The sequence below is a fragment of the Toxorhynchites rutilus genome, chromosome 3, assembly GCF_029784135.1.
Source record: "Toxorhynchites rutilus septentrionalis strain SRP chromosome 3, ASM2978413v1, whole genome shotgun sequence".
Lineage (NCBI taxonomy): Eukaryota > Metazoa > Arthropoda > Insecta > Diptera > Culicidae > Toxorhynchites > Toxorhynchites rutilus.
The window spans coordinates 199046536-199059503 of record NC_073746.1 but is presented as its reverse complement, the minus strand read 5'-3'; the positions used below and the strand labels follow the sequence as shown (position 1 = coordinate 199059503).

At 39.6% G+C, this 12968-nt stretch overlaps 1 protein-coding gene across 13 annotated transcripts in view; it reads right to left on the bottom strand.

Annotated features, from left to right (window-relative positions):
- LOC129780179 (innexin shaking-B) overlaps positions 1-12968 on the bottom strand; it is a 139704-nt gene that overhangs the window by 39503 nt on the left and 87233 nt on the right. The window contains exon 1 of one of the 13 annotated variants that reach the window (XM_055788185.1): positions 6873-6983. The exons of the other annotated variants lie outside the window; for them this stretch is intronic. The gene's annotated coding sequence lies outside the window, so the exon portion shown is untranslated. Of the gene's footprint in view, positions 1-6872; positions 6984-12968 lie in introns of those variants that run through there. 13 annotated transcript variants of the gene reach the window in all.

Genomic DNA, 12968 nt, shown 5'->3' with positions numbered 1-12968 from the left:
CCGACGCAAATGTGTGTCAAAAAGACGGTGTGAAATGCCACACAGCACGCGTTACGATGATATTATTTCGTGAACGATTTGTAATGTGCAATTTTGCACGAATAAAATGCTAGGAGCAAATGAAATTTGATATTTTTATCTTCTTTTCACGTATTATTTGAGGGTCATATTAATGCGCTCTATAAAAAGCACACACGTTTAATGGGATTAAATAAATTACAGGTTAGCCTAACGGTTTGTTTTGTTCTCTTGGATTCATTTGTATTATTTTTAATCTATGAATAGGAGAATATTAAAATAGGCGCTAGTATGTAATCACGATGATTCTTACTAACATAGCGCAGGACGAACTTGTTAGGTGCTTCGTCGAATGGGGCAGGTCGAATAATAACAACAAACAGTTCTGGATTCCGATCGGGTTTCACGATCCATCGGGTGCATTTTTCGTTTCAATTTAAATCGATTAAAGGGTGTGTCACATCAAATTGCATCACGGAAAAAACGCTGTAGAAATTCGCCCAGTAGACCGATCCTTTTGAAAATTTTAGACAGTAAAATAAAAATTATTAGACAACTTTTGGCATTTTCTTTTTATTCATACTTCGAGCCCAAGCCCGTAAGCTTGCACCTTCCTCTTTACCCCGTCCATAAGGTTCTGTACAACGTCAGGTTGTAGTTTTTTTTTGAACAGAAATCCATTTTTTCTTGAAGTCCGCCTCCGATTTGACAACTTTTGGGTTTTTCCGGAGGGCCTGCTACATAATCGCCCAATATTTCTCTATTGGGCGAAGCTCCGGCGCGTTGGGCGGGTTCATTTCCTTTGGCACGAAGGTGACCCCGTTGGCTTTGTACCACTCCAACACGTCCTTTGAATAGTGGCACGAAGAGAGATCCGGCCAGAAGATGGGCGGGCCCTCGTGCTGCTTCAATAGTGGTAGTAAGCGCTTCTGTAGGCACTCCTTAAGGTAAACCTGCCCGTTTACCGTGCCGGTCATCACGAAGGGGGCGCTCCGCTTTCCGCAAGAGCAGATCGCTTGCCACACCATGTACTTTTTAACAAACTTGGATAGTTTCTGCTTGCGAATCTCCTCCGGAACGCTGAATTTGTCCTCTGCGGAGAAGAACAACAGGCCCGGCAGCTGACGAAAGTCCGCTTTGACGTAGGTTTCGTCGTCCATTACCAGGCAATGCGGCTTCGTCAGCATTTCGGTGTACAGCTTCCGGGCTCGAGTCTTCTCCACCATGTTTTGCCTTTCGTCGTGGTTAGGAGCCTTCTGAACCTTGTATGTACGCAGGCCCTCCCGCTGCTTGGTCCGCTGGACGAATCAACTTGACAAATTCAGCTTATTGGCGACATCTTGGACCGAACTTCTCGGATCACGTTAAACTGCTTAACTACGCGCTTGTTATCTTTTTCACTGACGGAGCATCCATTTTTGCCGTTCTTCACCTTCCGGTCGATGGTTAGGTTCTCGAAGTATCGTTTTAGTACTCTGCTGACCGTGGATTGGACGATTCCCAGCATCTTACCGATGTCCTGATGTAACAACTCCGGATTCTCGAAATGAGTGCGCAGGATCAATTCACGACGCTCTTTTTCGTTCGACGACATTTTTCCAAATTTACGAAACATTTACAGTGAAGCATGGCCAACGTGATCTATACACTCTTATCTGATTATAAGCGAAAGCTGAAGATATAATTCCTAAAAATTAAATTTCTACAGCGTTTTTTCCGTGATGCAATTTGATGTGACACACCCTTTAGTTGAAAATGTTGTGTGGGAACAACTGTACAAATAATGTTGGTGATTTTTAAAAATTTTGGAATATGAACAGTTCCAAAAAAAAAATGCTTTTCAAATGCTTTTCTTTGCTAAAGAACTTCATTTTGGGCCTTGAATAAGATCTGTTTCCAATGTTTCCCATAAATGAAACTACAAGAACATTGTGCTTGTAATTCATATTTCACGATCCATCGAGTGCACTTTTCGTTTCAATTTCAGTGTATGTTATTGCGCTGAAATGTAAACTACATATACATAGCGTCAAACCTTTTTTTTTGCAGCAGAACCCATGGAGTTTTGGGCAGAATTTCCAACGGTTGTCAAAAAAAAGCTTTTGAAGAGTGGCAGCGTGACTGAGATGAAACAGAAATGAAGAAATTGTGATATAATATGGTCACTTTTTCAGTGACCGCTGTCGAAACCTTAGAAATTAGAAATGCCACACGATTTGAAGCACCATTATTGAGTAAAAGTCTATGCCAAACTGAACAATACAACCACAGAATTCACGTGAACCGTATCTTTACCTATGGGTCTCAGAGTATCTGTGTAAAAAAGGCTATAGCATGTATAGCTGTCAAGTTCATTCTTCTCGTGTGTTCTGATACCATAGGTAAAAGCTAGTTAGTTTTTTATGCAACAATCAACTCAACAAACGGTATGCACAGGATGATATTTGTCGTTTTTGTAATGCCGAAAGCGAAATCTCGGGACATTTGCTCTGTAACTGCGGAGCTCTAACAAGACGCAGACTTCAACACCTTGATAAAGCTATTCTGGAGCCCAAAGCGAAATGGAGCGAAATCTTTCATTTTCTCCTACATGTTGAGCGTTTTGATTTCCATTTTGACTTACATAAATTAATGTTTATTTACACAAATGTAACTACTCCTTGGTTCAATGCAACAGTTCCTGTCGTTACATTTCACTACTTGCAAAAGGCCCTGGGATGTCCTTATGTGACGAACAAACCACTCGGCTTGATATCGTACTAATCCCGTTTCACCGATTTTGGAGTTTGCGAACTCAATATATTCTGCTTTGATATTCCACACATCAGTTAACGATTCCCCTGCATACTTGAAATGTTTCATTTTCAATTGAGATCCCTCATGATCATAAGGAAGTATTGAAGCTACTAACTCCCGGAGAAGAGGAGCCATCCGATGTTCAACGAGCACTGCGTCCTGGAGCTTTTGTAGTAACGCGTATTGGATCAAGAATCAATTGATTTAAATGATAAATCGAAAATATTTATGACCTTTTTAAAACTAGTTCCCGTTTGGTCCTTCATCCACATTAATTAGGATACCTGGCTTGATTATTCCTTGAAGCAGAATAATCTCGACTTTAGGCAGTTCGCTCACCCTTTTAAAATCGAGCCCATGAGAAATTGCGTTCAAAGAACAATGCCTTCCTCAACGAAATGCAACGTACATTGAACCACTGTATTAAACTGCTTCAGCATGAGTAAGGTGCCCTAGCATCCTGCGATAACAAACGGAATAAGACTTTGATAACAGCCATGACAAAATCAAGATCTGTGTTTTTGGTCTTAGCTTTTTCTCAAAAAATTGTGTTGAAATGTATTAGGTTTATAAGTCCAATTTCAAAGCATGGTTTTAGCTTTAGTATCATTGATTGGCATATAAATTACTGATTAGACGATGTTCCACATAAAGCCAGGAACATTGCTTTATTGAGGTGCAATGGAAATTTATTCAGTTACCAGAGGATGCTTGTTCACATTGGGCAACGTAAATACCTTCATTATAATGTATTTCAGGTACACACAAAAATGTAATGGTAGTAATGAATTAAAAGGTAGCATAACTAGGCTAAACTGGAGAACTGTCAACGCTTGAGAAGGGCACATAATGTTACTATATAGCTTATGCTATGGATATGGACAGGGCAGAAATATTTCATTCTAAACCAACTAATCGGGTATGTGTTGAACCATTTGATGGTTCAGCAGGGTATCCTAAAAGCTATTTTTTTGTTTTCGCTCATTTCAGTAGCTTCTATTTCTACATCTCCAACATCTACGTAGATAACTGCTTAATCTCTTAATCTCCAAAGTTTGGTCCTGGAACATCAATTTTTCTTGGCATATATTACTCAAGAAAGTAAGATAACGTGTTCTGGTGTCCAAATTAATCTGAGTGAGTTCAGGTGTTTAAGTTTGCTTTGTTCAATTCAATAATCAATAGCAAAACGTAGTTAAAAAAAACATAAAACACAGTAAAATAGGATTTCGGTTATAGTTGAATCTCTCCAGGTTATGTTTAACGACGGATCCCAGTGAAAGCGACATTTTTCCCGACAGTATGAGGGAACTTTTGGAATTTACATTCTCTGTGCTTTAGTAAGAAAAAGATAAACGATGTTATTTATTTATTATAACGCTATATGAATAAAATAGGTGAGATGGGAAAAAATATTAACCTCAAGCCATTATTACAACGTTATTTTGAAAAATCTGTCAATTCTTTATGAAACCCAAAAAAATTGTTATCTGTATTCACAGATTCTTGGTTTAAAAAAGTCTAAAAATCTGTAGAAATACAGATTATTATGTAGATACTAGCTGACTCGACAAACTTCGTCCAGCCCAAAATTTCAATTTTCAAAAAATCAATAGCAATAAAAAAATCAATACCTTCAGACATTCACCTTTTCTTACTAAGCGCAAGTTCATGAGTCTAATCGCAGAACTGTTCATTGATCGATTTTCTAATCGACTCAACGGATTCCTTACCTTACCTTACCTTTTACTAAAAAATTCCTAGTACTTCTACCAAAACTCATCATTATAATATCAGATTATTTTCAGACACAATTCTCGTTCAATATTTTTCAAACACTTGCAAATAACATGTTTCTCCGTTACATGGAATAAAAGATTGATACAGTAAATATGATAGAAAAAAGACAGACCCCTCCCCTCTTCTCCCCTCAGAGAGGGGGAAGGAGTGTCCATTCACCATTGTAATTTAGATGTACGACTACGTCTTTCATTTCTGTACCGGGGTAAGTTCGCTTGGAGTGCAAGGTTGTGAACGTGAATTAAGTCGACGATTAATGAATAAAATGAACAAGGCATCATGCCATACGTCAGACTCGCAACGAAGAATGTAATGTATCATAATGCATGAATTGACCTAAATTGGGATTTGTTCGCAATTCGTAAATTCGGAAATTGTTACATTCACATATGACAAGGGTCCTACGTCAAACATGTGGTTATATCTTAGATATAGCCCAACCATAATGTTTCAATCATTTGTTTGCACCTTTTCGATACTGTTCGGGTTAAATGATGTATGTTCTTACACAACCCGAGCCGAAGAATGGACTTTTCAAAAGATCAATGAATCAATGAATGTGTCAAAATTTCAATGAATCCATAATCCTTCGGTTAAAAAATCTTATTTGGCTGAAGCTCAAAATATACTGATGATTCGAACAAAAACTGCGAACGAATTTGTGCACAATCAAGAGATTCTTCTTTTATGATAACTGTACTTGCCATGAACTTCTATAGGTTCTTCGATCAAACAGAGAGCATAGCACGATCTATCAGTAGGAAGATAATACTCAGTTTTCTATAGGATGGGAATATTTTCGTGGAGAATAATGAGAAGCAAGGTGCATCAAACGGCAATTGAAGTGCAGCATGAGGAATGTTTCGGCCACATCAAAAAAGATGAAATGCGACCGAATTACCGAAAGAAAGACGAACCAAAAGTGACCTCAATAGAAACATATTTGCGTCTGACAGTACGCGTGGCGAAAGTGACATTGGTTCCGGACCGCAATCTGTTTATTCCATATTTTTTAATTTTGCAAGTGTGGGATGTATAATATGTTTCATCATTCCAATGAAGCACGATATCGATTCCTCTGTTACGTTCTCTATGACATGAAAATTAGAATTTATTTTTCTACTATTGTATAACAACATGTCCAGTTTAGCTTATGAAATAAGACAAACGACAATTTATAAAATACGTGATTAATGAGGGATATCTCTAGTCTAGATAAAGAATATTATGTTTAATATCAAACCATATATTCCATCGTTGAGAGCCATTATTTGGAGATCACAACAGAAACAAAAGCTTTGCGTTCCGATAAACTACTTAATGTCCATCTTCCGTGTTCTGCAGATTTCTTCTTAATCGTTTCAATTGGCTTTTAATTCGGAAATTTTAATCTAATTCAATTGAGTATCAAAAGGAACGAATCTTTACGTGACATATACGAGACTATAATCTCCGACCAAGGCCAGATAATTGTCGTATTTCTCTCGTATATGTAAAATAAAATGTAAGCAATAACATGTAATAACAAATAAAAATTAAAAGAACATTGAGTAAAATTTAGAAATGTTGGAAAGAAGACAACGTTTTTTTTGATAATGTAATTTAATGCATATTTATCAATTTCACTGATAACATACATGATAAACAAACTACTGCAATCAAATGTTTGCTTCATATTAAAATTAAAACAATGAGTCTTTTATCGTTACGGAGGTAGATGGAATTTCAGACATCAGCGGTTATTTCAATTCCAAGAAAACAGAAAATAATACACGTATGATGCTGACGCACAGTTTTTCCTCGCTTTTCACGACGATGCGCACTTGAGACGTGGCAAAACTATTCTATTTTCGAATCAGTGTTGTGTATGTGCTGTATTCTAATTCAATCTCAGCGGTAGACAAACCGTGCACACACTCGTCACCACATTGTATGGAATAGACGTTGGCTGATATCGAAACTAGCGTCAATTATTGAAAATAGCAACAAATAATATTCAGGCAACACCTTTTAACAAGTATCGGAGCCATCACAAATCATTAACTACAGATATTTTTCACAAATGCATAATAGCTGAGAAACACATGACTAATTTGACAATCAATCACTCCTCTAATGGCTGTATATAATATCGCGAGCCAACAATAATCTTTTCATATTCACAGCCATTAATTCGCTATTTCACGATGGAATTCTTCAATTCCTTGCACTTTTGAAATCATTGAACAACTGTAAAATGTCATTTTTCTCGAAATTACAATTTAAAAAAGTTCTTCCACAGAAAACAACGTTCAAAATATATGCATGCTGATTTATTCTCACTCGCACCCGGCGACGTTGTAAGCGTCTCGACGCCAAAATTAACACTAGTAGCCAATCCTTTATTTAAAACATAAAAAATCTGGTCCATCGCTCCGCAATATGTGTTTAAGCCTGAAATGTTTATAAATACGTAATGTATGTGTTGATTTCAGAGTTTTTAGTAATGAGGATTAGTACATATTTATATATTTTGGTTATAAATTTGTATATTCTTCCTATCACCGTCTTCTTGCGTTTGGTGCAGGACAGCATCAAAGCGTCAGTAAGCATGGTTTAAGAACCACGAACATTTGGAGAGAATAAACGGCCAACTCAACACAAGTGCTTTCGCGCGCGCACACATGTTATATTTGCCACGTTGAATTTACCATGATATGGTGTGTGGTTTCCAAATATGTTACGTGGTCTCCCGTTCGTGAATATATGTAAAGAGCCAGAGAAAGGGAGTACATACCGAGTCAAAGTAATTCTGGATTTTAGCGTATTCGATGCATTTATATTGAATATATATTATATAAACATAATAAAGCAAGATCTATCAGGCCATTAATTTCTGTCTCAGATTGTATGATTATCAATTAATTTTTTATTTAGAGGTTAAGAATGTAATCCAAAGACCAGGTGGTTCTTCGAAACGTTAATGAGTGTCCAAGAAAATGTGATAATCGAGCCGGAAAACATAGAACTTGCAGAAACAGTGTCGGCAGATGGACAGACAATTGAAAACATATCGATTCACAAGCTTGTTGGTTTTGGAAAGTAATTGCATTCAATTGTTAGAAGTAATTTTGAAATTCGTAATGATAAATTATATATTTCGATAACGCAAATAATTTCTTTTCTTCTATTTATAGCAGTATCGGAGTCGCTTTGATGTTTCAGTTTCCTGAAAGATTTGTGCTTAAAAACTGAAGTCTTCGTATTTATATTGTGTTGTACAGGGTGCGGCGGGAAATAATGCGAATAAATTTACACTTTGATATTGTGTTAATTTGTATAACTATTGGCTTATTTCGGTTGACAGTGTGTTTTTTGAAGTTTACGTTTTTTTTAAGTTGAAGTTTAGTATTAGTTACGCACCCGGTACGCTTCATCAAAAAACTAGTCAAGAAAGCCAACATTTCTAGGAACTACATGCAAAGAATCATCAAAAGAACTTGTAGCATCTCCCAGAGCTAGAGCGAAACGTCACTTAATTACGGAACAGATAAATAAACTATGATTGACTCGTTCGAATAGATCGCTTTGAAGAAGGAAAAAAGGACAATCCTGTTTTCCGACGAAAAACAGTTCCACATCAATACTCTGTCCAACATACTGATTCATCTCATCGAAAAAACATCAAGGATGATTCGGAGAAAGTCAAAATTTCTATTCCTTTCGACTGATATAATGATATGTGGCTTGATTAAGAGCAACAATTTGAAAATACCGCCAGTTTCTATTGATGTTACTGTTAAAATCAATACTGAAGTGTATATTGTTATAATGAAAGACCAAGTGCTTCCCTGGGGGAAGGGCAACTTCTCTGAGGATCAATACGTTGAAGCGCCTTGTCACACGGCAAATCGGACTCAACGATGACTGATGAAAAGAATAACGTTTAAGCCGAAAAAAATGTGCACTCTCAGCATTCCGGACCTTGACCCGTTGGATTCGATTTGAGCGTATGTTGGAACACAAGCCTACAAAACATGTTACCCTAGTGTGAAGACCCTGAAGTCTGTCATGACGCGCACATGGCAGTCGATACCGGAGGACTACCTTCGAATGGCTTGTTCTGATTTTTGGCGTCGTATTGAAGATGCTGGTTGATAAATAAGGAGGATAAAAAGGAGAACGCACCAAGTAAATTTGTTTAAAAGGACCTACTAAAATAAATTAACTCGAAAATGTTGATATTATTGTTCAAAGCAGTTGAAAATGGAATGTGAAAGATATTTTCACATTTTTCCTGCCACACCCTGTATAAAGTCATAAATTTTATTCGCAGTATTGGAGTTTCAGCTAGAACTTGGGTAGACTGTACAAGTACTCGTAGTTGCTATCCGTGATCGACTGAACCAGCGACATTACAAAAAGGATACATTGAATAGCGCTCGGGGGTAGCAATCCATTCTCATTGTGCAGGCATAAAATAGACCCTATTCGTGGTCCATAGTTTCCTGTCCAGTAACTTCTATCCCTACCTCCCTGTGGTGCAGGCTGAGGTACGAGTAACCATAACGAAGATCGGGTAACCAACCCCGTGGGATCTTGGTCGAATGCTGAAAGGGTGGGGGGCCTATTCGAGCGTCTGTTTACCATGGAAGTTCGACTCAAAACAGCGTCTGTTCCCCATGCCAGGGGCGGCTGATCATTGTCTTTGTGCCAACAAGAACTCTAAAAAAACTGCACGAGGTCCTCCGGCGAGACAAGGAGTTGATGCAGGCCCTGCAAGTCATCCGTAAAAATAAAACGCACAGGAAATTCACAAAGAAACTCGAGACTGGACAATCGGATCAGACCCACGCAGAGAACACGGACTAGAGACTGGAAACTCGGAACATTCTTTCGGAAATATTGAGAGCCCGCAATTTCAACATCGAAGAGCTGCAGCAGGTGTGCTGGAAAGGTTCGATGGTGCAATCGTTTCAAGGTGGTTGTACCATCTACCAGAGCTGTGGCAGCACACACAAGCTGGGTACAGCTTTCATCGTGCTGGGGGAGATGCAGAAACGGGAGATTGTCTGGTGGCCGATCAATGAAAAAATGTGCAGGATGCGAAGTCACTTCTTCAACATCTACATTATCAATTTCCACACCTCTATCCAGCTAGCATCGATGACAATAAAGAAGAATTCTACGCGCAGCTAGAACAGCTAGACATAAAAATCGTCATCAGTGATTTGAACGCTCAAGTTGGCCAAGAGGAGAAGTTCAGACCGATGATTGGTAGGTTCAGCGCCCATCAGCGAACCAACGGAAACGGCCTAAGACTAATCGGCTTCGCTGCCTCCAAGAACATGGCCATACGTAAAATCTTCTTCCAGCACAGCCTCCAATACCGTTATACCTGGAGATCAACTCAGCAAACCGAAACGCAAATCGACCACATTTTAATCGATGGTCGGTACTTCTCGGATATCATCGACATCAGAACCCATCGTGGCGCTAACATTGATTCAACAAACAGACCGATTTTAAACAAACAAACATACTCGCCGCGCCTTGAAGCCGCGTTACCGGGGGTAGACGAACTGGATGCTGCTTCCCTTGATAAATGCTAGAACACTTTGAAACAGCAATTAGCAGTACAGCAGAGACCGTTATCGGGTATAAACAACGAGGTCAACGGAACGAATGGTTTGAAGACGAGTATCGAGCGTACCTGAATGAGAAGGATGCAGCACGCACAGCTGCCATGCTGCAACGAGCGACTCGACAAAACGTGGAATGATACAGATTGAGGCGAAGGTCACAAACATATCTCTTTCGGGAAAAAAGCGCCGCCGGGAAGAGAAAGAGTGTGAGGAGATGAAGCTGCTTAATCGTTCTCGAGAATCGCTGAAGTTCTTCGAGAAACTAAACGCCTTGCACAAAGGCTTTGTGCTGCGAGCCGAAATGTGCAGGAACAAGGAAGGAGGCATCTTGACAAACGAACGCGAGGTGATCGAAAGGTGGTAGAACTATATCAAGCACTACGATGAACACCTGAACAGCCATTAATCAGTTAAAGAACCACAAAGCAGCTGATAAGGATGGCCTCGTAGCGGAGCTCTTCAAGGGAGGTCCGGGAAAATTTGTAGAGTGTATGCACCGGTTGAGAGTTAGAATCTGGAACACTGAACAGCTACCGGAGGAGTGGAATGACGGGGTAATCTGCCCCATCTATAAAAAAAGGTGACAAGCTGAATTGTGGGAACTATCGTGCCATCACAATCCTGAATGGTACCTACAAAATTCTGTCTCAGATCCTGTTTCGCCGTCTATCGCCAATATTAAGTAGATTTATGGGAAGTTATCAGGCCGGATTCATTCCCGGTTGCTCTACGATGGACCAGATTTTTACACTGTGGCAGATCCTCCAAAAGTGCCGCGTGTATCAGATCCCTACGCACCACATCTTCGTTGATTTCAAGGGCGCTTGTGATACAATCGACCAACGACAATCCTGAAAGTCGCCAAGGCTGGTGCGATGGGCAGGGCATGTTGCAAGATTGCCGGACACCAGTCCTGCAAAGATGGCGTTCGCACCAAATCCGGTAGAAACAAGAAGGAGAGGAGCCCAGCGAGCGAGGTGAACGGACCAGATGGAGCAGGGGCGATCGGGAGTTGGAGAACTGCAGCCATGGGTTTATTGGCGAAAAATTGTAAAGAAGATCTAATCTCTCAATGGAATGTAGTATCATTATAAATAAATAAATAAACAACCGCAGTTTGCAACTCTCTACTCTACTCAACAGAACGGCCAAAACCAATCCCTGGTGGGAATTGCGATCTATATGCTGTTGGAGGCAGGTCTTGATAAGCGTTTCTGACCTAGAAACCCAGTTCTGGCAACATGGGCATCGTCACTCGAAATTACATGAAGACATGAGTGGTCATCCCGGGACTACCCTAAGTATAAATTAAACAGTATGGTTTGCAGAAATTCTAATGCCCCATGTTAAACTGCACTTTGACTTGATGATAGCAAAATTGAAACTTGTTGCCAGAAACAACGATTTATTTTTTAATTAATACAGCTCAATACTTTGGTTACTACAGGGTAACACAACAAAGTATTGTTTTTTTTAAATATGTCTCTATCTTTAGTAGGCGATATTAAATATTAAATATGTACTGATGCACATCAATTTTGTAGCTCCATTGCATTAATACTTATTACTTCGTAGTAACGCATTGGAACTCAAGATTACGGGTCATATATTACTAATAATCGTTACGGGACGATCGTACGTTGAAATGGTAGAATAAAAGTGGATATCGCGGATCAAGACGACCGCACAAATGGCTCGGGACGACCGTATGAGTACAAAAGAAAATGAAAAAATGCCACACAAACAAGTACGGCTCGAGACGAACGTAAAGAATGATAATGATAAGAGTACGGATCGGAACGACCGTGCTGTGCAGAAATGGAAGCCTAATTATTTGCGAATTGGGACGACCGCGCAGAAAAGTACGACCCGAGACACAGAACTTGACTCGGTATTTTGTTAGTTAAACGTCATAAACAAGCTCATTCATCTCAAAGGTGGTTCAAATGTTTTCTGTGAAGGAAAATACACTGAAACAAAATCCACATGCATTTGTTCTTTTCGTCTTTTATCTTTATTGAATTCTTCTTTTTTCGGATAAGAGAGAAGATGTGTGGCATACTCAGTTCTGGCAACATGGGCATCGTCAGTTTAGCGATTAAGTGGGCTGGGTACTCGGCACATATTCCGCCATATTATTAGCAGGCAGTCGCCGCTCGGCTTCGGGCGGCCTCCGATTATCCCGCGGGCGCTCATGGGCACACAGTTACGATCAGCTGCGATGCCCGTTTCATCGAACTAGAAAATGGTACGTCATCGTGAAAGATTCGACCTCAACAACAGAAAAGAAAGCAGGAAAAGAAATCGAATTACTGCCGATCAATCCGAATGAGCTTTCCGGCAATAATCCGAACGAAGGAAGCGAATCTGCTTTGGATGATTTTTTGCTAAATCACCAATGGATCCTAAATTTTTGAAGCTGGTTGATACTGGGAATATTGTCGAAGATCCGATAAAATATCTCAATCTTATCGATGGTTTGAGGCCATTGGTCGATTTCTCCGATGCAGATTGGGCCGGTAATTTTGATAGTCGTCGCTTCACCTGCAGTATGGTATTACAGTTTGGAGGCAGCACTGTTTAGTGAGCAAGTCGTCGCCAATTACCGATACCATTTCGTCCATGGAGATGGAATATGTAACACCCAATGAAACGTGCCAAGAAGCGCTGTGGCTGCGACAATTTCTACATGATTCTGGTAAACAGCTAGAGAACCCTACAGTTGTGATG